The sequence below is a fragment of the Aulostomus chinensis genome, chromosome 17 (genome assembly GCF_037954235.1).
Source record: "Aulostomus chinensis isolate RoL2024-O1b breed Wild chromosome 17, RoL_Achi_v1.0, whole genome shotgun sequence".
NCBI lineage: Eukaryota > Metazoa > Chordata > Actinopteri > Syngnathiformes > Aulostomidae > Aulostomus > Aulostomus chinensis.
In genome coordinates this window covers 26,445,513-26,469,106 of record NC_141336.1, presented here as the reverse complement: position 1 = coordinate 26,469,106, position 23,594 = coordinate 26,445,513, and the positions used below count along the sequence as shown (strand labels likewise).

The 23,594-nt window shown below is 47.4% G+C and overlaps 2 long non-coding RNA genes across 2 annotated transcripts; both read left to right on the top strand.

The window, feature by feature from the left end:
* Window positions 1-7,333: 7,333 nt before the first annotated feature.
* Window positions 7,334-14,024, top strand: LOC147246968 (uncharacterized). Its single transcript, XR_015109795.1, has 7 exons — window positions 7,334-7,445; window positions 9,477-9,630; window positions 10,003-10,078; window positions 10,329-10,476; window positions 10,597-10,802; window positions 10,947-11,088; window positions 12,498-14,024. It is a non-coding gene; the product is annotated as an uncharacterized LOC147246968 (long non-coding RNA).
* A 4,994-nt stretch (window positions 14,025-19,018) lies between these two features.
* On the top strand, window positions 19,019-21,686 carry LOC147246967 (uncharacterized). The gene is made up of 3 exons (XR_015109877.1): window positions 19,019-19,227; window positions 21,236-21,462; window positions 21,537-21,686. It is a non-coding gene; the product is annotated as an uncharacterized LOC147246967 (long non-coding RNA).
* The last annotated feature ends 1,908 nt before the right edge of the window (window positions 21,687-23,594 follow it).

Below are 23,594 nucleotides of genomic sequence, written 5' to 3'. Positions count from 1 at the left end.
CAAGCAGGTCATCATTATACAGTTTGTCACACACACACTGTAAATATGAGACAGAAGTTGATATATTGTGTCATGATATGCTGCTCTTGATGGGATGAGGCTGCACGTGCTCAGGTGTGCTCAGGTGTGCTTGACATCCAGGATGGTAACGGTTGTATTAGACATCTAATCAGAGGGTCAGAGACGGGGATCAGAAGACGACTGCATGCCAGTGAGTTCTGCTTATCTGACACCAGCTGCCAGTCCAGACCGGCTGGAGGACAAACCTGCTTCCCAGCAACCTCACGGACCAGCACGATGTCCAGGTTTAGCCAGCTGGAGCTCCGGCGCCGCCGGTGGCCGGCGGCTTGTATGGAACTCACGCTTGGATGGACATGGCTGGTGACATTTCTCATGACTTCATTGCTTAGAAGACAGAAAACTGTGGGTCTGTCGGCCCTCCAGATACAACAGACAGCAGAGCTTCGACCTTCAGCTCAACGGAAATCCCTAACCCACGTGGGTCCGCCTCCACTGAAGTGTCAGCTGACATTGCCGTGCTGTGTCTTTGTCATGTGACTATTGTGATTGTGGGTGAAACCTTTCACTGTCGCAAAGCAGCAGATGTTTGGGAACCCGTGTAGCAGGACGCCGCAGAAACTTCAGTCATGTGATTCGTGACTTGGACTCATTCAGGCTCATTAGAATATCCCACTTACATGCTTCTCCAGCTTAATATCAGAATATTGTTGTCCAGGTAAACACACACACACACACACACACACACACACACACACACACACACACACACACACACACACACACACCCCTCAGTGTAGTTCAAACTGATTAGCCACTGAAATGAACACACCATTAGCTGTGAGAAAAATAAATGTGGAATGATCCGCTGGAATCCAGCCGGTCCAAGCCAAAGCTACCAGGAGAGAAGAAATGAGTCAGCGAGAGCTGAGAGGATCACGCGGAGGCAGACCTGGGACCAGGTCCTGGAGTGCTCAGTCTAGTTCACGCCACCAACAGGGTCCGAAATCAGAGAATCCCTTAACGCCGTCACCCGCCTCCGGTGGCCGCCGTTCAATAGGGTCCAGACTCCAACAAGATCTGGTGTGAGTTCTTCTGGTTGGTCCCTGTGAGTCGCCGGCTGAAATCTAGAGAGAGCTGCTCTCATCATTTATTCACATCATCAGCATGAAAACATTTCCACGATATTTAGATTTACTGGAATCTTCAGGAGCTCCACTCACAAATTGAAAATATGGATAAAAACGGTGGGTGAAAACTCCCCCCTGAGACCAGAGGCAGCAGTGACTGGCACGTGTAAGATGTTTAAAGGAGCCACCAGAAGCACGCGGGGGCTCAGATCAACAGCTGGTGCTTTGCTGACTTGGCACCAAAATAACGAAAAAACAAGGAAATGTGTTCACATCTTCATTTCTGTGTGTTGGACGTATTTCTTCATTTAGCTTCTTTGACTTGCTGGTGAAACAGAGACTCATCATTTCTCCATAGCTCACAGGGGCCTGATGACGGCTGAAGAGCACAGTGAACGCCAGCAAACGCGTGATGACGACAATCCAACGCACTCCCGCTGCATCAGCCTGCCGCTCGCTCGATCCATTTTGATCTTCCTCTGATCCTCAGGACTCTTCAGCCACAGAACTCCTCATGTGAGCAGGACTCAGCCCAGATGGATCAGGAAATGTTTAGTGTACAAAGAACTGGTTTCCTGTCTAGGCCACACCCACCTCAGAATGACTGTTACTGGCAAATATTCAGTATGTTGTAGTACTACACATGGATGAAGCTCATCACAAATACTAAACAGTTCTGAATGTACAACAACCTGAAACGGAACAGGTTGCTGTTGTGTGTCATGATGTCAATCCTTTCAGTCCCGTCCACCGTTTCATGATGGCCGACCGCCGGCGCGGCTCCTCCGTGTTTGCTCAGCATCATGAGGAACCGGGGCAGAAGCACCTGGAAGTCGCCTGACTGGAAACACGCTTCTGGTCAAAGACACAAACCTGACACGCTGTCAGTTGAAGGAGCTGCTTGTAATAGTCAAGGTAGTGACTACCAGGAACCGGCGCTGATCCCTTTCATCATGGTCATGTTTGTTGACATCCATGAACGTTCCCTCTCCCTCAGCTGAAGGAGGCTTCAGGAGCGTTTGGTGTGTTTCATTGTTCAAACTAAGAAAAACTTCACCAGACCGGCAGCCGGACTCACATCCTCCTCAGTGACTCATCGGCTCCAGTTTTTTTGATGCCGATCTGGACTGAAGTCAAGGTGAAACTGGGTTGATAGAATTTGCAGGAGATATCATAGCAGACATTTCTGAAGTATTTGGGAGTGATTCTCATGAACTATTCTTACTGTCCAATCAAAGACGGGGTATATTTGCTTAGTCTCAAATGTCCAGCGTGCGTCCGTTGAGATTCCTCTGCGAGAGCACTTGATTAATCCAAACAAGAGGCTGAAACTGAAGCTGACACTTCAGGACATATATGGTGAGCTTCCAAGATAAATGTTAGCTCGATAAATGTTATATTTCGATAAATGAATAACAATCAGATTTTCACGTTAACATGTAGTACACGACCGGGATGAAGCAGACACGGTGATGATTGCTGCTGCACGGACGGACGGTCCCAGGCCCGTCCCCGCCGGTCCTCTGCTTCTACCTCATTCAGACGGATTTTAACCTTCAGTTTTATGGGTTTGAGTGCAAACCCATTTAGAATAGAAGGACACATTCAGATGTGAAGTTGCAGTGTCACAATCCTCCAAAAACCCATTTGATTGGTTGCTCAATTTTTAAGGTCACTATTACATTCAATATGTATTTGATACTAAACACCCTCTTTGACTCAAAACTGAAACACCATTTCAGTCTTTCTCCAATGAACTTGCCTCTGCAGCTGCAGGGTGGCTGGGACAACACCACCGCCGCTGGGTCCCTGTCAATCACGCCACGAGGCACTCGATTCATTCGTCTACCCTGGACAGCTCATCTGTCTATCACGAGGGCGAGACCAACACCATCCACTCCTCTCCAACTCACCTGACTCCCGCAGCTGTACTGGCTTTCCCAAAACCACCATGTCACTTGTGTTGCCTCCTGACAGTTTCATCGAGACTCTTGAAACGTGGGGGGGTGTTGGGGTTCGGTTGGCCGGGTTGCTCTTGGAGGGGGATCAAACCTTGAGGAGGCCCTTCATTGTCATCCTTCATCCCCGCTGCTCTTGTTATGTTTAGGCTTTTAGATAAACTCCTGCTCTGGAGGCCGAGAGCTGCTTCCCTCTTTTACTGTCATATTTGAAGAAGCAGAATCCCTGGGCGTTCCAGGAGTGTGGGTGAGTTGTAGGGGAGATAAAGCTTGTCATCATGCATTCCCTCGCCCGCTTGCATGAAACAAACATGTCAGTCCTCGGGGCTTCACAGCCTGAGGAGGAAAGACATTCCACGTTTTGCTCCTGCATTAATCCAATTACCAAACACCTGCAGACATGCAATAACAGTTCCTGTGCCAAGATACCGGCGACTCCCCCACCATCCCACTGCCTCGCGCTATCCCACACTCCCCTGGATGGAGGAACCAGCAAAGAGGGACTGGGACATTTTTGACTTTCACAGTTAACTCACAGTTTCAAGGGTGAGACAATGTGTACACTTGTGAAGAACCCTGCTTGAGGTTAGTGAGGCTCAACAACGAAGACTGAAGACCAGCTGACCACAGCGGCTCAGAGCTTCTTTGATGATTTAATATGTGGACTTCATCCACGAGGATGTTTCACATTCTTTGGAAACTTTGAAAACTGTAAAAATGACATTGTCATCACTAAAATGATGCAGAATGAGAATGTGATACATCCAGAGTGGGACGCTACCGGGACACAGGGAGACCACGTCCATGCATATCAGAAGCTGCTGGACTCGCAATGTTGTGGAATCTGATCGCTCACGTCGTACCTGCAGTCACCTGATCAACAACTACCAAAGTTCTTTTTGTTGTGTTTCCTTTTTGCTTGTCGATCCATATTCATTCCTTTTTTTCACACCAGCCAAAAGAGCTGAAACAAAATGAATAGTGAATAAATGATGAAATAGAGTGAATCAAGTACAGAAAGGTCAAGGGTCAACCCCTAGCGAGACCCACCTGAAGCTGCCGAGCCTCCTCACAGAGGCCACGCACAACTGCCGACTCTTCCACTATTTGAGGTCACATCTAGCGCACAAATTCGGGTTATAAATGATCTTGACACTGACTCCGTTCAAACAGTGAACTTCTCCTTCAAGCATGACTCACATGCCCGCACAAGCAAACCACAGCAGAGCGATCCAGCGCAGGTGACGAGGGACCAAATCCAGTCACCATTGGCAGGCGCAGTTACTGACCAAGTGGTAGCTTCCAAAGTCTTTTTAAAGCTCCCTCCTGGTTTACTGCGCCTCCGTCTGAGAGGAAACAAGAGGGAGCGTTGTTCTATAAACACTGCAAGCACAAAGATACCACCTGATCGACCGCCATCAGACAGCGACAAGTCAGCCGACGGATCGCCATCATGTACGCTGGAACAGAAGTAGCCACAGAGGGAAGTAAAGGGAGGAGGAACGATGGCAGGAGCCCAGTAAGTTCTTTGCTTATGCGTTCAGTCCTTGTCAAATCCTGAGACCGCAGGAAACCATCAAGTGTCGGATTTGGACTGCTGGACTGGCTGGCGTGCTGGACGGGACGATGTTGAACATGTCTGAGGTATTATTGTAACCATGACAACAAGAATCACTAACAAGCCAGCTATGTTGTCTAAACCCTAAAAGCTTCCCTCTTCAACCTGATGAGACCGGAATCATTATTTTGAAGTCAAATCTATTTTATTCTGAAAGGTTACATACAGGAGAGGAAGCCTGGTGTCTACGAAGGAATAACTTCCTCCAGAACTCTCTCTGTTTCACCGCGAACGACGACAACAGCGTGACCTTTTGGATGTTACGGGTCACTGTAACGTCTAGACCGCCATCTTAGGATGGAAATACACACGACATTGAATAACTTGGATCCACTCGATGAAAACGGCTGTGATAACGTTTCCTATGTGGCAGCATCTCTAAAATTCGTTTAAACCTTCCTGACACGTTACAGCCACGTGGTTCCGGAGCTGCAGAATGAGTCTTACATCGGCTGATAGCAGTTTCTCCCTGTGACACGTCTGCTGCGGTCCCAGAGTTGGGAAAATCTCCACTGGTACACTGTCAGCAGAAGAAGCTGCTGAGGAGCAGCTCGTCATCCTCCGTGACGCCAGCTGGAGTCGCGTTACACACCTGCAACAGCCTTAAGCTTAAAACACAACAGCCGACTGTTGTGAGGTATTTGAGAAAGGCTTAACGTGAACTTCAGGTACAAATCCTGTCATCCAGCTCAAACTGGGTGCTCCGTCACTCTCATCCATTTTTCTTCACTTCAGTTTCCTTTCATGCTGGAAGTCGGAGCTGCTCTGTGTTTACAGTAGGACATGAAAGGAGCTGAGCACATTTACCGACTCCCTCTTACAGGAAGCCGTGGACAGTGTGAATAGTTCAGGTTTGATTTGGTGGGGGAGGCACGCAGGGTGTGTGTGAGTGTGTGTGTGTTTGGGGGGGGCATATTGTAGATCAAAGTCTGACGATGGCGATATAGTCACACGAAAATGGGTGTTTGCTCAGGCCACAAGACCAACAATCAATAGAGTGGAAAGGTTCAGTGCAACCCTGAGCAGCAGTTAATGTATAAAACTGTGTGGAAAATTCCGCTGTCAGGCTCATACATCACTGCGTTTCATCGGGGTGTGACGCTCAGTGCGTTCCAGGAGTCAGGTTGTCCTGATGTGTGGTCATTTTGGTGCATTCATGTTCCCTCACTATCTCAATAACTGCCAAGACAGTTTCTACTGCAGTTTTGGTTTCCTCCCCTTTCCCAGAAAGAGTGTAGAAACCCCCCAAAAGCATCGTGGACTCCCTGCATCCAGCTGGGTTCCTCCATATATGGAATGAAGAGAAGGCAAGAATATCCAAGAAAAAGAAAGAGTGGTCCCCCTGACTGGGCAGGGGTCTCAGGAGACTCCTGTAGGTGCGCATGCAGACAGGTTCTCCTCTTCATGGGTGACCCCCAGTATGACTGTCATCGGATTTAGCCTCTGACGCCACATCAGAACACATCATCACTTCTCTTTTCCACTGAATGCAAGTTAATGCTGAAAAAATACTGACTGAAATAATAAGAATCATAACTTCTGATTCCTATTAGTGTTTGTTTGTCGTTATTCTTTGGGAGGTATACGTGTATCTCCATGTTTCCTCCAATCACAGCCTCTGTTTTCACACTGAACTAAACCATAGAACAAGGACTTAATGATGTCATCACTTTGTATCATTGTCATCATCTGTCCTGTAGTTATAGAACACACTTTAGAGCTCAGCTAGAACAAACGTGATGTGGGCTGTTCTGTGGGACACGACGTCCTCCAACGATGGCGGTAATCATGGAAGGGAGCTGTAACAACTTCACCTTTGACCCATTTGATCATTTTGCAAGCAGCGCTGAGTCACTGTGAAGGGCCGGCAGCATGTTTGATCTGAACTGGTATTTGTTCTGATCTCTGATGTTCTGTGGTTTTATGAAGTAGCCGTCGCCGCTCCGCTGTATCCACACGTCAACATGACACTGAGCCACGGAGCTGCAGGAGAGGGGAATGTGCTTGCGTAGGACTCAGCAGCCCAGCTCCCAACACCAGAGCTTCAGATAAAAAAGAGGAAAATGATCCATCAGACCTCGGTGCACTCGCTAAAGAAGCTGTTTGACATGGGCCTCGTGGGCCAGACGGCTGTTGTGTTTGGCTGGAGGAGGTTTGGAGCTGCAGGGCAGCAGAAGCCACCTGCTGCTGCTGTGCTGAGAGCTGTTTGGATGGCAAGACAGGACATGGCCACCCCAGACCCACCGACACAGAACCCCTCACACAGACAGTTCTGGCTGGCGGAGAAGCTGGGCCAGCGCCGTTGAGCTCTCTAACAAAGCTCCGGTTTAACATTGCTGACGAACTGTTGTTCTGGTTCTGGCTAACTCTGGTAGCTTCGGGCCTTCAAAGCCAGTAAAGTACCAGGAGCTGTCCTTGCTCCACCTCTTCCCACTTGCAGCTGTTTTCCCGCCTTTGCTCCATGATCACCTGAGTCTCTCACCTGTTTCTGGTTGTGTCATCAGTGGGGTGAGCAAGTACACCTGCATCTGCACAAACCCCACATCTACCTGGATCCCTGCTCAGAGGGGCAGGGCTTCATCCAGAAACAAGCAGGACTTGTGAGTGTTATTTGCTAAACTGGTTTCAAGACAGGCAGCAGGGTGGAGCAGTGGTCCTCCCTGTGGCCCCCCAGCAAGAAGGTTGTGGTGGAGCCCCGGCTGCAGCACGGGGTCTTTCTGGGTGAGTCTCCATGTTCTCCCTGTTCCTGCTGGGTTCTCTCTGGTACTCCAGCTTCCTCCACAGTCCAAAGACATCAAGAGGGACCAGGTTAATCCAGACTCTAAATTGACCGTAGGCGTGGCTGGGAGAGCCAATGGTTGTCTGTCTCTATGTGTTGGCCCTGCCATGGACTGGTGACCTGTCCAGGGGGAAGGCTGCTGGGATAGGCTCCACCCCCACCACCCTGAACAGGAGGAGAGGGGGAACATGGAGGGATGATAGAGGGAGGGATGGATAGATGGATGGATGGGTTTCAAGACGTCAGAGATTGGTCAGAAGTTACAACCTTTATTAAAACTTTAAAAAGCACCAGACGAAGCTTCAGATGTTTTTGATCAGATCGCGTGGTTGCTCCGTTGTTACTCGGCCTCGGCACAAGCACAGTATTACTTAGTACTGGATACTTGTTCTAATTCTCATACTCTCTAGTTTGTATTTTAGTTTGGTGAACAGCTTCTGTCACTACTGGTTCATCTGTTCAGTTTGGTTCCTCCTGCTCACATCCTTGAGTTTTGCACTCTTCACACTGATCATGAGTTTAGCCTCAATCATTCCAACAAAGATCCATGTTGTAGACGGACAGAAGCAAAGCTGCAGGAGCAAGGCCTCCTCGTTCTCTGGAGAACACTTGAAACTGTTCTCTTCATTTCAAAGGTAAAACCTCAACATTCTCTGATAGTAAAAGGTCTGACATTGACAGCTGATTGATAAATGTGAAAACTGAATTATCGGCAATGTAACAACAGGCGAGCAGTCCATGAACAAGCTGAACAGGAATGTGACATAAGAAGATACCAAACTACTTACACCAAGCTGAAAAACCACTGGAATCTAAGATGGAGCAAGAAAATAGAAGGAGAAGGAAAAACTTCTGAAGGCAGCCAACTTCTACTTGAATATATTCAACAGAAATTGCCCAGCTGGCTCCAGTCTGCAGATCAATCACTGACGCTGCAGTGAGTTCTGCTCTCGACGCCCTCACCCAGAACCTGGCACACCTCCAAGACTTAATCCCCCTTTTTATGGCTCAGAGATAAAGAATTGATACCACACTGCTGAGGAAACATCAGTCCTCCAGGGTAAAGCTACACTTCGCCTTGACTGTTGTCTGCAGAGGTTCATTCCAAGTGCCAGAAGCTTGAACACTTCACTCGTCTCTGAGAGGGGATGTTGAATGTTCTCATCTAAGAGGGGAAATCATTCATCAATCAGTGGGAATAAGTCTGATATTAATAAGTTACACAACCTGTAACAGTAGTACGTTTGGGAGCAGTAATCCATTCCTGGCCCATTTTCCAGGTGGAAGGTATGGCGGGCATGACCTCGCGGGCGAGGCGCAGCAGCTCGCTCTCCTGCAGTCGGCTGGTGGTTTTGCTTGCGTGAAGGAGGAGCAGGGCCTCGGGCCTCAGGGTCTCTCGGGGGACACCATGTAGTTCCCCTCTGGTACCACGGACTGCAACTGACATTTCTGCTTTTGTGGCATTTACAGAAAATCACCAAAAATGTGCTTTATGAAAGCATGGCGATTGATTATTGATTGCCAATGAGCATTTTTTGCAGTCAGGGTACGCATGCAGATTTGGGAACTTTAATCTGAAGACTGATGCCAGTAACAACAAGTGAAGTACGTCACAGCTAAAATTCAAAGGCATCAAACATTTCCAGGGTTTTGCCGTCGTCTGCTCAGGGCACCATGAACCTCATGTTGCACGTGCCAACATCGAGAACCTTTGAAGATATAATGATCGATCTCCTGTCACAGGAAATGGAGGCAGTTGCAATTTTGGATTCAAAATTATGACATCGTTTATTATTATTGCTAATACCATTTAAATTGAATACTCTTGAACCTTCTAAATACACTCATAAGATTGATTTGCTCTGCATCGTCATGGGGGTGCTCAACTTTACACGAGCCTTCCTAAACATGATGATTAATTGTGTCGCTGTAAATTGTAAATCAGTGATGAATTTGTGTGTTTGAGGTTTCAGTCGAGAGGAACAGCAGTAACACGGCTCACCTGGCGGAGGAGGAAATGAGCATGGAGATGGAATAACAGCCCTCCGGAGCAGATGCGAGCTGAGGGCTTCGATCTGGTTAGGAATGCCTGACTTGATGATTGGTGAGGGAACGCACCTCCACAAGGTGAGAGGACACTTAAGCACCGCCACCTACTTTGGGAGTAACTGTTACCTGGTTTGGCTGAGAACCCTGCAGACATGAGACTTGTGATACTGGTGACACTCCTGAGTGGAGGCTCGTCTCCGTCATTATGGGATAATATTCTAACCTTTCCTTGATATTCCAGATTAGCGTTCGGCCTTTACTGATTAGCTGGAAGAGCCTCAGGCGATGGGACTGAGAAACCTTTTGGATGTTGAGGGAGGGAACTGTAAAAAATATTCTGGGGGGCTATCAAATCCCACATAAAGGATCAGATATCAGAAATGTCCCGAGTGAACAAATAACATCATACCAGCTGTGGGTTGGAGTTCTAAACGGCGGTTCTTTCAACAGGCTCTTCTTCATCTTCTTCACTACATAAATGAGGCTGAAATGAAGAAACGCTGCCCAGCAGAGCGGGAAGACAATGGTGAAACCGTGTGTAGTTTTGATGTTGGTGAAAGACTTCAAGCTATGCTTTCAGAAGCGGGAGGGAGTCTGGTGCAAAGTACCCAAGGCAGAGCAGTTTGATTTCCCAAATGTTCATAATTAAACGTTTTCTATTTAAATAGGCAGCAGGGAACTCCTTGGCTTGTGTTTTCCTAGTGGCTATTGTGTTTGTGGAGCCAAATATTGGATACTTTGATACTGAATCCCCTGGTGTATGTTAACTTTGGCAGCCACCAAAGGATTCTGGGGATGCTTTTCCTGCGCATTACTGCGCCTCCACTGTCCACCACCCACCACCGAAGGTCGCGGAGTTCCCTGCAGCCACTGCTCCCTGAGCTGAGGGGGAAGCACAGCGAAGACATTGTGAAGCATCTCAGGGTGAAAACTTATCTCAAGTGTCTCAGAGGTTTTCAGAGAAAACACTTCGATGTGGGAGTTTTTTGGATAGGCCTATCTTCTCTCCCTGAACTCTGCTTTGTACTCTGTCCTACCTTGCAGAGCTGTCTGTCAGCCGACAGGAAGCCTTCAACCACCTCCAGAATGTAGCCTCCCGTTACTGGACGTACGGGGCATGAATCGCTCACCTTGAGATCCCTCCTTCCTGCGCAGGGATCAGTAAATGTTCAGACTACTGTGGAAACAAGGGCAAGGCTCCTTTGGCTGGTCTCTGAGCACCACAGGATGAGTCCTGGCTGGATGGGAATGTGAGCTTAAGGCCGCACAGGAGGAAAGGCAGAGTCAGCAAACAAGCGGCAGAGCAAATAAGCCTCACATACTGTTTGTTATGAAGTTCTCCTTTCACGTGCGCATGTGCTTATTCACCATTCCAGTGTCGTTCTTCTTTCTAGAGATCTCTGGTGTTTGGGCTTAGTCATCTTTCCTGACACATTCATGACAGAACCGTGACCTCCCAACCTGTCCCACCTGCGCTGAAGCTCATGTGTGTTTAGGGAGCTGTTTTGAAGGGTTCCTTCGCTCTGGAGCTCAACGGTGAGGTTCTTGTCCCCTCCGTACATCATTCATGGTGTCAGAACCATCTGAGGTTGCTGATAAATGTGTATGCTCCTGGAGCTGATTAGACTGAAGGAAATCAGATTGTTGAGAATCGCAACACGACCCATAATCCTACGGTGGAACAGCAACACCTCTGATTGGTGGAGCACACTGTTACCATGGAAATGTTTAGTGAAGTTATGAGTTCCCCACATCATCTCAGTGGAACAGACTGATGAATAATGAACAATTATTATTTTGCCAGGTTGGAGAACTTATTGACAATTCACAAGTTAACTTGTTTGGCTTGATTTTAACTCCATCCAAACACTACAAAGAGCTTTAATTGCTGGGTCGACGGAGCACTACCAGGGAGCAGGAGCAGTCCAACGCATACAAGGAGTGACACCATCAACTTCAAGCAGAGTTCTAGTCACGAAGGACTGTTCCATCAGCAGAGAGATGCCTCTCAGTACCGTGCAGATCGACCTGATGTCCACTCACCCCAAGGTGAAAGGAATGAGCCGGCCTGGCATGAGCGCATCAGGCCAAAGCATCAATGGACTCGCATGTGCTGATTGCTGCACACTGCAGCTGCTTCCGGATGAATGAGTGATCCCATGCTGCTACCAAGGGAATCTCATGAGGTGAGACGAGTCAAACGTCCACATGTAACACTGTCACACCTGGATACCAGGCACCGCTGCAGGATGCCGCATCCCACCCCTCCTCCTCACACCTGCTGGCCCACATCTCTTCTGCTGTGCGACCGCAGCCAGAGAGTCAGAGGAAACACCACCCTTACAGCTAGCGAGCTACTCAGGTCGCTGTTTTGAGTGCAGAAATAATAAAGAACTGAGTGGGAGACGGTCCCTGCTGTCACGGCGTCCATCTTTCCCGTGCCACGTCTGCTTGTCAGCAGCAGGGCAAAGAGGACCAGAGAATTCTTCCATTTCCCTCCTGCTACGTTTAACTCTCACAGCCCAGCCAGCGTGAGGGAGCCCCGACACGGACCTGTGTGGCGTTACTCTCCTGAGGGGAACCCTGACTGCAGAACCCAGGGGTTCTTCTAATGTACAAGGGAGGTCACCGTTTGCCTCCTCTGGTGAACTGGATCGAGACACGGAGAATCGAACCACCTCAGGATGGTCATGTGGTCCATACTGTGGAGCAGGGGGTGCATTCCTGTGAAACGGGAATCTCCTGTGCGGTGGAAACATGAATCTCTCCGATTTTTGGAAATAAAGCAACTGGGTGTCTGACATTCATGCACCAGCGTTGACATGATAACGTACCTGCTGATCGGAGACAGAGTGAATCCTCCTGTTGTCTCAGGTGTTTGCTCAAGTGGGATAAAACGTGGCATTCTCTCTCTCTCTCTCTCTCTCTCTCATGGAGGAATGCAGGAGATCATCATCATGTCTTTCTCTGGGAGCTCCACCAGCCCTGCTGTCATGGCTCCGACTACAGCTGGAGAGATTTGTGGAGGAAGAAGCTGTGGAGGAGGACTGCTCGCATGTCTGTGGGGCCTTGGAGCAAAGCTGCAGCATCAAAAACCACCCACAGAACCACCTGTGACAGCTGGCACTGGACATGCATCATGCACTGGTGTGAGTGTGAGTGTGCGTGTGAGTGTAGTGACTGAGGGGGTTGTGTTTTCTTGGCTCAGCTGGTCCAGCCATTGCCAGGCGCTGACTCCAGCCAGGAGGACAGTGGCACAGAGCTTGTTATGCCACAGCCGAGGTCAGAGGTCAGAGCTGTGGTGGGAGGAGTATGTGTAACCTTGGCACGGGAAAGCCTGACCGCTGGCAAGAAATAAACCCAAACAACAGCACAACACGTATTTAAAAGGTGCCAGCTGTTGGGTGGTGACAAACACAAAAGGTATTTTTGTCTTTTAAAACGGGACTTGGGATCTTCCACGTTTCAGAGAACTGAGTATCTTCAGGGAGTCTGGCAGCCTCACTGGTGCTGGTGTCGGAAAGAGGATTCAGGGGGTTTACTGGCGGGATCCATCCAGCCGCTGGCCACTCATCTTGTCTCATTCTCTGTTATTAGCGATCTTCAGTAACAGTCAAAGGCCAGGACCTTGTCCACCCTGTTCTGGTCCTGAATAACAATCCACTGACTCCTGAGTGTCAGTGTGGCATAACCATCGGAGTAAAGCTACAAGTAAAATGAGGTTATGGGAAAATGATATTTCTGCTGCCCTTCCCAGATCAACATTGCAGTCTAGTTCCACTGTGACATCAGTCGAGAACATGTCTGCTCATTGTGGTCATCCAGAGCTGCAAAATGGACCCAACTACACTTGCAGGATCGTTATTAGTCACATGATGTGAATCTGACCTCGGAGTGAAATATGAAGGTCTTCAGAAACATGCTTCAGTGATCGCTTTGTTTGTGACATCAAGTTGTTTGTATCTTGGCCACCATATTGGAAACAATGGCCGCTGATGATGCAGCTGCACGCGTGCGTGAAAACCAGCTCTTCACAATGCAAATCTATGACACATTAAATGACACGTGGAAAACTAGAAATATGCAGACATGACACATGTCCTTAAAAGTGGTATGTGTTTGTGTACGAAATCTCTTGAGGCAACGCTGACTTTTTCATGGCTTGAGGCTACGGCCGTCAGAAAGACACCAGGACGCAGAAAACAAAATATTAGACATTAATAACCCTGACATGTCTTTGACTCCTATACAGTGGTGAGTAAAGCAGGACTCTCATCTCTCTATGATGAGACAGAGCAGCCACCATGCAGGTGCCCATGCAGCACGTATGTTGTAGGTACATGTATTTGTTGGTTCTCTACCGTGTAGTTGGATCCTCTTGAGTGCATTTGTGTTGACATGTGTTCTGCCACACTACTGTGTAAACTACGTCAAAACCAATTTAAAGTAAAGCCAAAATAACAACAAATATGAAACACGTGTTGTAGGAAACTTGATAAACTGCTGTACAATAAAATTCTGTATTGCATTTGAAGATATTTTATGTGCTTTATTTCAATTTGGTGTACTTTTTCTGAACCATGATTATAAAAAAAAGGCAAGCATCCACGGAGGTCACAGTAATAAACTTGTCCGTGGACGTCAGAATTCCCTGAGGACTCCACATTAAGACTCCTGGAGTCCCGCAGTCCCGTTTGTCAGCTTTCCCACATCAGGATGTGATGAGGAGGCAACTGGGCCGGCCGCCAGCTGGACCAGCGAGCTGCCTCGGTCTTTGATGGGGTGCAGTCGGCCCACGGGGCATTACAAAATGCACAAGAATGAAATAATGGCAGTGTCATGCTAATGCACTTATTAGAGTCAGGTTTCTCATGAGCTAAGTATGGACCTTTCCGCTCTCTGTTACAGTGGGAACATCTGGTTCACGGTGATGGGAGAGTTAAGCTCAGGCAAACAGCGTCTGGTGCAACTTTTAGCAAAACTAATGAGAAAAGCAATCAATGAGACGAGTCTAAAACCCACGTAGCACTCCTGAGACGCCGCCATGTTCACTCCTCTGACTCCACTTCCTGATGGTAGCAGCTGTTGACGAGACTCAAATGTTCTTCTCTTAACTTCCTGTTGCCACTGCTGGCTGTGGTAAAAACGAGTGCAAGGTCCTGTTCAAGTAGACATTTCTAACAGTGGAGGTCCAGCGCCACCATATCCACTCCAGGTATCAGACTACAGGGACCATCATATTTCTTCTATATTGACAACTAGCGATGGAGGAAAGTGTGGACCGATGGACGGCATTGCTCATCTCGTCATCAAAAACAAACGTGATCCTCTGAGTGCAGATGGTCTTGGAGCTGCCAGTGGCGTAGCTCATCACCTCCTTCCTGCCCGTCCGCTCCTACGACAGACGTCTCAAATTCAAAATACCTGGAGGAAGCCGATTGTCCAGTCTTGTCACCTCAAGTATTCTAAAAGGAAAAACCACTTCCGATATCCAACTGTGCTGACTCTTTCAAGAGACATACAGTAGACTGCGTGTTGATGAGAAATAGAACCGAAAAGATAACGTTAGCTCAAAGCTAACAAGTCCAAATGATATTGTTAGCTTACAGCAAAAAATGATCACATCAAGATAATCTGAGTTTGTGCATTCCATGTCATTAAAATAGAAAAGCAGGTGAACTTGTGACAAGAAGGCATTGCTTGGTGTTTTCCGCTCTTAACTTTTCATCTTCCATCGTCCTACGCAGCTCTCATGAGAAATATACGTCTTAATTTCACTTTCGCTGGTGATATTTTTAGTGCTCACGACTCCCAGATGATCGCATTTCCCATAAACCTTGCAGCTTCCTGCCCGCTCGTCTTTGTCTCGACTGAGGAGTCCAAACATGTTGGAAGTGCCTCTGGACTCTCATGCGTCCACTGCTGCAGGAGGCCAGCTACTGGTTAATGCTATTAATCAGAGATGAGAGGAAAAACACTGCGTGACAGCTGACATTCATGGCTGCGGCCGTAGGTGGGAATCGTTTGACCAGCTGCAAAAGAGAAGCTATTCGTCACACCTTTGTGATACAGTGACAAAATGTCATTCATGGGGAGATTTTAGGTTTGACTGAATGGTAATTAAGCTCCATATCTGCACATTTGTCAAAGGAAACGATGAAAGATTTCCATTATCCATGAAAATATCGTGTTATAGGCTAAGACCAATATGTCGTTTATTTTCTGATTTTCAGTGTCTCATTATTTTGCTTCCTCAATTTTCATTTCTATGTTGTTGGGAAAAAATTAGTTTGATGGCAGTCAGGAAGCCTTGTTCTATTTACATAATCAGAATAAACAGAACAAACAAAACAAGAAGTCACCAGCGTCATTTCCACAGTTCTGGAGGGAATTATTGCATATATGAACATCTGACGACAGACAATCAGCATGGTTTTACACAGAGGTGTGTATTTTTTGGGGAGATTTTTAGATGTGTACAATAGACTAAATTTAAGTTTTTATTGGCTTTATTGATGACACTAAACCAGATGTGCTTGGATTTTTCCCTTGGAAGGTTGAAACCCAGATAGGAAGCAACTACACCGTTCAGTTAAAAAGCCTTTTGTCGGTGTGCCACTGTCTCTGCTGCCTGTTTGCTTAGTATCTTACTTATAAACAAATACAATTCATATCCATCGATCTATACACGTGTGTGTGTGTGTGTGTGTGTGTGTGTGTGGTCACCACATCTACAAGGGTTCTCACAGGACACGGCTACTCATGTCAGTTAATTTACATTTTTCAGGGGGTTTGGTAGCTCAGAACTTGGCCCCTCCACAAACCAAAACCCTTTAAGGGCAGAACTCACAGAAACCAGAACAGATTATTAATGAGAGGTTTTGGCTTTTTTGTAGAGAGAGAATAACTCCTGGGAAATGAGATAAACCACCAAACATTACGCTACTGCATCCAAATCAGATTTTATTATCAGTGGAACACGCTGAGAGCGCCTACAGCAGGACGGTTGCACAACTGTTAAGAGCATATTTCATGTCCTGAGGGACATTTTCCAAACACCCACTGGTTCCATCCTTCACTGCTCTGAGATACGTTTGCAGTCATGATGGAGTCACTCATCTGGCACTGGGCATCCGTGCTCCGGGGCCAGGGCAGGAAAACAAAGAGCCTTGTGGTGTCTGTCAGGTCCAGAGAGGAAAAATACATACGACTGAACTGTCAGATGAGTCATTTCCAAATGTACTTCTTGTGACCCAGTGAGCTGCTCGGGTTCCTCTGCCAGTCAGAGGGGAATCCATCTCTTCTGCTAAAGCTTCTGCATTTGGATGAGAGGCACCAACCGTTGGCACCGCCCAGCGTGGAGTCAAACGGACCCGGCGAGGTGCTGCAGCTTCTCAAAGTTGTGCAGCCGTCTGAGCACCAACATCTCTGGCTGCCATGCAGACACTCATGGACCAATGTGTTGAAAATATGGCAAACTGAGGAGATTCTTCTGACTGTCATGAAATGACTTGAGTGAATGTAGAGATACTGCAAAAAAAGAAGACAGACTGAGTATAAGATAGAAACACAGAAATGTCACACAAACAGACCGAAACCAAGACCAGACCGAGGAGACCAAGTCAAGACTGTTTCAGTCCTAATCAGGATCAAGAACAAACTGGACTATTTACCAGTCGAGGTTGGTAAAATACAAACAGATGTACAACACATACTCCTGGTGAAACAGACAGCAAACTTGAGATGTAAAAACTGCTATTTGACTGTCTGGAAAAGCTTCAAACCCCAACTTAATAAGAGAGCAGCCAGTTGCAGACCCACTGCCTCCTACGGCCAGGAGTCAGAGATGCAACATCGTAATCTTCAGATGTCAGAAGTGCTTCAGCCTAAAATCATTCAAAATATTTGATTAATGTAAAAATCCATCATGAAGTATAAACCAACTGTAAATTGATTGGTTGTGTTGATGCTCATGGCTCCTCGTGTTTGAGTCTTGTGTACTTCAACCTCGAACATCCAAGTAATTCTGATGAACGATTAGGATTTCAAGCAGATTTTTTGTTTTTTTTGATGGTGGCGTATCTCCCACGACTGATGCGAGGACTGTCAGAAAGGTGAGAATCCCATGGCACTTGTGTGTTTACAGCTTCTAGCTATAAATGCTAAAAATTTAAAATTCCCAACTTTCAAAACTGCGTGCCGGTTTTGGATTCGGAGGGTTAAACGGAAATATCTGATGTGTGTCGGTCGTGCATCTTGACTTGTTGGCCGTCACGCCGCCATGTTTCCAGAGCTCTGAAGGACCAGCTCTCCTCTGAACATGTGAGTAATAGTAAATTCTACGGCATCTCCACCTACGCACTCGTCCCACTGCTGGATCCACCCAGTTCACGCCTGCTCTCCGGGGGCTGCTGGGAGGCAGTCTGGGAAGTACAGCTCATAACACGGGCCTGGGTAATGGCTGCCGAGTGCCCTGCTTTTTGTGTCCCTGCATATTTGTCAATGTAGAGATGAGGTGAGGTGAATTTAGCCTCTGCGGCCCTGAGCGCGGCCCCACGCTCCTGGTGGACAGCTCCAGTAGCCTGCTCGTGCTCCTGCAGGTGTTCACCATGTTTGACCAGTGAAACACCTGAGCTGGACAGAACATCTGGACAGAAGCAGGAAATAGCAGCTGGAGTGCCCTGGTCTCTCTGGGTAAAGTCGATCACCAACTGGAGGGGAAATGGAGAACTGATTTCTTTTAAATATATTTGAAAAACTGCAACCAGTTTAGAGTGTAGAAGTATTTGTAGTAGAACTGCCAACTCAGATGGATCAAAGAGTTGAAAAACAGATGGGGATCAGTAGCAGAACCAGAGAGGTTCCATGGTCCCGGAACACGGGCAAGGTTCTCCTGTCATGAAACTGACCTGATTGACTCTTTGAGAAGGTCCAACAAGGAAATGGCTGCTGGACATTTAAGGTTCCAAAGTCAAACTTAAACTTGGTGACAAAATATATGGGAGCAGTTTATCAGGGAACATCTGAGTAAATACACCTGTAACAAGACTCCGCCAGTATGAGCCTGTAAATCTGAATGGTTTTGTTTGCTAAATTTCTAACTCGACTTGACTCTCCCTCTCCCCCTTGCCCCGCTCTGGTGCTCCCTCTCTTACTAGAAAGCAGGATTGATAGAAACCGGGATCATGTTGAATGGACAAATGAAACCGAAGAGGAATCAGTGTGTCAGTTAGTTTCTGGGTGTGGAGGTGAAGCTCAGAAGGTAAAAGGCAGAATGTGGTGGAGGTTCAGTTCTGCTGCCTCCGGTACCGGCGGCACCAGCCATGGTTCCATTGAATTTGACAAATACCACAATGAGAAGATGGAATTCCAGCTGTTGTGAGTCATTCAAGCAGGTTACGAAGTGCCTACTTCCATCAGCAGGTGGCGGTGTAGGCGACATTAACAGACAGCGTAGAAGAAGAAAACCCGGAACACAACAGGTGGGCTCATTGTTCTGGTCTCCAGACGTTTCCCAGGTACTGTGGGGGGGTCTGGAGGAGGGACTGTCAGTGGGACCAGTCGGACCAGTTCTCTGGTGCCAGCTAGTGTCGGACAGGTTGGTGTTTCTCCAGAGACGAAGACAAAGTTTGACAACAACCAGGAAGAGGACGGCGGAAACGGCCGTGCAGTCACGTGAGTGGACGCTGGACTACAGCTGAGTTTATTCAAGTGAGGTGTTTTCATCTCCTGGTTTACTTTTACAAAAAATGCAAAAACCACTTCAAGTTATTTGCATTCAAAGTCACTGTGTCCGTCCGTCTCTGCTACTGTTGTACTCCACCTAACGTACACAGTTGGAGAAAGTCTGACAGGAAGTGTTGTAATTATCCAGACTTGAGGAAAGTCACTGTTTGGCTCCCAGTGTTTGACTCTGTCGGACGGTGGGTCGGCGGCGCCTGTGCGACAGGTCTGCTAGATGAACGCCATCTTGTCACTTATCCAGGTGGGAAACTACATCCGCGGTTCATCTGCAGGCCGACGACCCCGAGCACGTCCCTCCCGTTCAAACCTTTGGAGAAGTTAACATCCACTTTTGAAAGAACAAACCAAAACAAAACCACGTGGCGAGGAGCGTCAGGAGCAGCTCAGCCAGGCGCTAGACTGGCAGACTTGTTTCAGGCCGGTTCTCCCTGGAAATCTGTCTTTCTGAGTACTTGACATGCAAACAAACTCTGAGAGAGGCATTTAATGTCTCTCAGTTTTAAAAGCACTGCAGAACGTTGTATTTACTTCTGATCGAAGTGAAGGAGTACAGTAGTACATGGTGTAGAGCACATTCAGTGCTGAAGCCAGTTAATATGGATCTGGTACTTTGGTACTTTTACAACTGCGTGTGACCTTTTCCTCGTAATTGACGGCGAGTGTTTGGTGAGTCAACAGTGAATGCACCGTTCCATTAAATCATTTGGGTGTCGCCTTTGTTGTGTGACTTGCATTTGAAAAGTTGAAAATTTCTTCTGTTTAAGCCGAGTCTAGTTTTCCATTAGACTTTTATTTAGTTCCAAAGGTGAACAATTAGAAAAATAAATGGTTTAAAGGAAAGTTACACCACCAGCAACCTCCTTCAGCTGGAAAAACACACTTCACACACACACACACACACACACACACACACACACACACACACACACACACACAAAGAGAGCGTGAAATAACAGGCTGATATGAGGTCACTCTCTTAGTTACAGCTATTTCTGTACGGCCGTGAACACGGTTGTTGGCCGTCGGCTGAGGGAGACGCCGGCTGATGGGCCCGTCGCTGGAGGGAATATTGCACACGTCGACCTGCTGCCATCTGTTTTCTCAGTGATTCTCAGTCACAGCAGCAGAAATGTTGACTAATGTGCATCTCGTCCTCCTTCCACCCACGTGGACCTTGCAGACACTGGATGGGGAGGCGGGTGGTTGCCTGCACAGCAGCGGGGCGATGACTTGGTCTGTCTGTTGTCCCACCAGGACTGTCTTGGTCAGTCTCTGGTCCTGAACCAGAGCTGTTTCTGATCATGGAGGTTTTAAAGGTGCTTTGTGTTGAGATGATTGATGATCTCTAGTTTCAGAGCATCGCTGAGACAGACGAGTGTCTGTCTGCTCAAAGTGAGAAAAATGTGACACAGTACAGGTACAAGATACAGGAACCAGGGACCGGGGCCAGGTTCAGGTACAGCACAGCTTCAGGGACAGGAACCAGGGACAGGGACAGGGACCAGGTTCATGTACAGGGTACAGAAGCAGGTGATGGAAGGTGGGGCTCCTGTAGCACCTTCTTACCCTCTGATCACAGAGAGGACGGAGGCACGCAGTTCTCCTGCCTCACGGAGGAGGCGCTAGTGAGCTCAGGGATTCTGCTTGCGCCTCCTCCGCTCTGCTGCAGAAGAAGAGACAGCGAGCTCCAATTTACTGTAAGGAAAGTCAAGTGCAGTCATTCAGTTGTTTTCTCCTCCTGACAGGCCGTAATGTCACAATGGAGGGTTACATTTCCAAGATAAAGCAATTTTCTAAATTGGATGTTCAGTGGAAGCAGGAGGTTCACGCTAAAGCAGCCAAAGCGCTGAAGAAGCTGTGGCAGACAGGAGCCAAAACATGGAGAACATTTTTGTCTGTTTTTATGATTAAATGCATTTTTTTTTCTGTATGTTTTCAGATCCGATAGTGATGACGTCAGCGCCTCGGCAGCCACGAACCTCAGCGCGTCACTGGTGCACATTGTGATGACTTGTATTTAGTGTCACAGTTGGCTGGCTTGGCAGTCATGTCGCCATTACAGTTTTGAATGTAGTACTACTACTACTGCGAGTACTGCTACAAAATCATCCAGGCATCTTAGCAGCGAGAGCACACTAGCAGACCAGCAGACTTAACAGGACGGAGGTAAATGATGATGTCACTGAGCTGAAGGTGATCGCTGCTTTCTATGAAAATGTAAACGTAGCATTGCTCAACAGGTATCTGCAGGAGGTCGCGCTGCACAGCCCTCTGGCACTCACCCACATTTCTGGAGTCTGAAGCATCGTGAAATATTCTCCAAATGATGTGGGAATTGTTGCATTCAATTATATCACAAACTTGTTAAACAGCAATAAACGGATATTTTATGGACCAAATAACTGTGTAAGGCACAACAATACCTTTGCTGCTGAGCTGTGAGAAGATCAGTTCCTCATACAAACTCTTAAATTGGGGGTAAATTTACGAGCTTCAGAAATATTGCTTGACGAAACAGAACTCTGGGCCCATGTCAAGCTGAGAGATTTCTCTTGATCTTTATTGTAACACACTTTATATTGTGGCTCAGTACAGAAACCCTAATGGTACCATGGGGATAACTAAATGGCTCATAGCTATTTCAGGGGTTAGAAGGTAAAAAACAAGCTGTTCTGGATTTTGATACATATTCTCGTTTTGGACATTCAATCAGCGTTTCCTTCTCTTCCTCCAGCTCAGGACTTTCCCATGTCCTGAGAGTCCATCTAAATAGGCCATTACATTCAAGTCCAGTATTTAAACTAACTGGCTTTACCTTGAATGTATTTGTTCTAATAATTACTTTGCAGAGATGATGTCTGGGTCTTTAGTCGTCTGGAATCACCTCAATTATGCAGCTATTTGTGAGGGTTTGTGAACTGGGCGAACAGGCAGAGACGTCCACTTTCTGTTTTCCTACTTTAACCGAACCGCAAATGATAGAATTGACCCCTGCGACCCTTTTCTCTTTCTTTAATCAGGCAACTGTGTTGATGGTCATTGTTCGAGCCTCCAAAACAGTAAGTTTACTTCGTGGGTTGGATGAATAAAGCCAGAAGTACTGTCCTGACCGTCACAGTAGTCCAACATCTACTTGGACCCAGTACACGTACCCATGTGCCCATAAGTTTTACAAGTCATACTTCACCCACAAAATTTTTTTCTTTACTTCTTTCCTCCTGCATCACTTCTTTGTGACTCCAGAATGCAGGAAGAGCCAGCAACGTACATTACCACTTGAAGCTAAGAGACTGACTGCTAACAGCAGCTAAACTGTCCAGAATCGTCCGTTGACAAGCACTCCAGGTGGTCTGGAAGGATCCAGGTCTCCTTGATCCAGCTTGGGGATCGGGGATAAATGAATGATACGAACCCTTTGATGGAGATGAAGCTAACCAGAAGGCAGGTGAGTGCGCAAAGTGGTTCAGTTGAATGCACCGCTGGTCACGCTTGGCACTACCCTGAACAAGCACCGAACCAGGAGGGTTCTAGTTAGCTTTTATCTCTGCATTCTGGAGTCCCCAAGGAGTAAAGCAGGAGGGTGACACCGTGTTAGTGAGCTGTCAGGCTGCTTTAACCTGGGCTGAGATCCCTGAGTATTTCAGGCTGTTTATGGGGGGCCGGGGAGCTTCAGTCCCTCCGACCCTGTCGCCTTCTGTAACCGTCATTTGTAAGTTTTGGAAGGCACAGAGGAGCAAAGTTAGCTGCCGACAGGAGCGTAAGCTCAGAAAACACTTATTTTTCTAAAGCCTATGTAACATAAAACTTCATGACTAAAGAGGCAGAAACCAAAGATAAGATTTGAAAAACAACCCTTTGGTTGTATTTGTTAGGAACTCTTATATTCTGCTGCACAACGTCAGTTTAAAACAACCCTGAGCCTTTTGGCCCTGAAAGGAAATGCATGGATATTCAGAATGACTGTGCTGCGTTGCTGCCAGTTGGATTTTTTGTTCCTGCAGTGAGTTTGTTTTGCTAATAAGAGGGAAGGTTATCGCTCAAACATCTACACCAGTGCAGCAACCCACGGGAGATCTTGGTCCCACTCCTGATGCAGTCCAGGTCCATAAATAGGGAAGGGGCTGACCACCTGAACTCCTTCCTGACATAAACGTCAAATCAGATTCAGATGATGATCTTGAGAACCAGCCAGAACGTGTTACCCAGTCCAACATTCGGCATTGGCCAGTTTGGGATACAGTGTTTCCCGGCCTTTCCAGCCAACCCAAGATGGCCGGCGTCCATTTCACATGGGCACA